The following is a 1,943-nucleotide window of genomic DNA, read 5'->3' on the forward strand; positions in this document are numbered from 1 at the left end:
CTAAATAATACACTTAAATTTTCCCTGATGGGCTGAAGGGATTCTTGCTCCCTAAGAAAAGCAAACTTTTTGAGCACCACTAACAGCATCACGGTGATGTTCGTCAGCTCAGATTCACTACAGGGTACTTGAATTTTCCCAGTTTGAGAACAGATTGGATCTAGGATCAATGGTTGATCACAGGACCTTTTGGTAGAATTTCCACAGGCATACTGAGTATCCAGCTAGGGATCAAGTTCCTTAGGGGAACCAACACATGTAGGGCTGTGAAGGCACATGGAGGATGTGCAGACACTCACAGGAAGAATTCCTCTCATAGTATCTGAAGAAATTACAGTTCAGTTGAGCAGAACTACTTAATGCCATCTTTAGACATACAATGACCCAGTCAGCTTTCTCATGTAGGTGAGAGCATAGCAGTGTAAATGTAACACGACAAAAGCAGAGAGCAGTGTGCTTAAAGATGAACATGATTTACAGCCAGGACGCTGTTTTCCTTTTATATGGGCACAAATGCACCCAAACAGTAGCACCAAAGACACGAAACACAAGTACATAAACGCCGAATGTACTTTTAAGGACTGAGCAAGAAAACATGCAAGCAGTCCACAGATCCATTTACCAAACAAACTCTGGACTGAATTTTGCTTGACAACGTCAGTGCCGTTCCCTCTAAGGCGCTGGGCCTCGGTACTGCCTTGGGCACGTGCCAACTGCAACAATCGCACACATGCACACACACACGTGCACATAACAACCAGGTATACACTCCTAATTCTTCACTGAATAAATACAGCAATACCTAGGGATCCCCATCCAGCACTCTGGCTACATGAATATTAATGCCATCTTACACTAAAAGAGCAAATTCATAAATACAGTAAAGTATGCATATACGTACAGAGCTGAGCTACGGCAGAACAGCAGTTTGGCAAAGAGTTCTCTTTGTCAGTGCAGCAATAACCTAAGCTTTATGACATCAGAGGCCCTGATTTTTGATAAACCTATATGTTTTTTTTTCCCCCCCTTGTATGTCTTCTGTAAATAAAAAGAGGCAAAACTAGTAGAAAATTTTTATCAGCTAAAATGTGATAAAAATTGTGTCTACCAATTTGCATCGTAACCTCAGCACTGGTAAGTGGAAGTGGGTTAGGACCTAAGCTCCAGGACCAACACCTTTTAGTATGTTCTCTGCCCTGATTTTGACCAAAGCCAGATGTCCTGAGATGACATCTGGGCACAGGTTAGAAAACAGCACAGACCAAGGACTCTCCCAAATACAGAATGTGTGAAGTGATCATATTTAGAGCTAGGAAGAAAGGAGAAGGTTTCACTATTGGAATCTAAGCTGTACTTTGCCACTTGCTGTCAAGAGCCACAAGATGGGCCCTGGTTTGTTTGATACAGAAAAATAATTTGAGCACTAGTTTTAGCATATCTACCTCATTCAATCAGAAATACCTTGAGTTGTTCAGAGACTTAATAATCAATTTTACCTATATGACATTCTAAATACACTGTGTGTCATCCTTGGCAACTACATACAGATCCTCCCTCTGTTATCAAATATGAAAAGAACAGCCTGTCACTAACTCCCTATGTATTTACATACAAAACTATTAATGATATCTGCTGAAATCATGCCATGAAATGGTGGAAAAATAATTGAGAATAAACCTTTGCCCTTTTCAGAGCTCATTTTGGCCTACTGTTATCCAAGTTCACTACTGGTTCTTGGCTGAGGTGCCTGAGTTAGGAGTTAAATCACCCCAAGACTCCCAGCTGAAGTCAGTCATGGACAGATCCTCAGTTGGCAAATGAATTAAACCCACTTTCTAATAGTATCTTCTGCTTCCCACTAACTACCTAAGATTTCCAATTAGGAGCTTCATAATATAGAACAAAATGAGACTCCTACTCCATGGGAGAAGCAGCAGAGTACA

Source organism: Empidonax traillii, unplaced genomic scaffold (assembly GCF_003031625.1).
Source record: "Empidonax traillii isolate 1590-97213 ecotype Southwest subspecies unplaced genomic scaffold, ASM303162v1 scaffold1056:size198982, whole genome shotgun sequence".
NCBI lineage: Eukaryota > Metazoa > Chordata > Aves > Passeriformes > Tyrannidae > Empidonax > Empidonax traillii.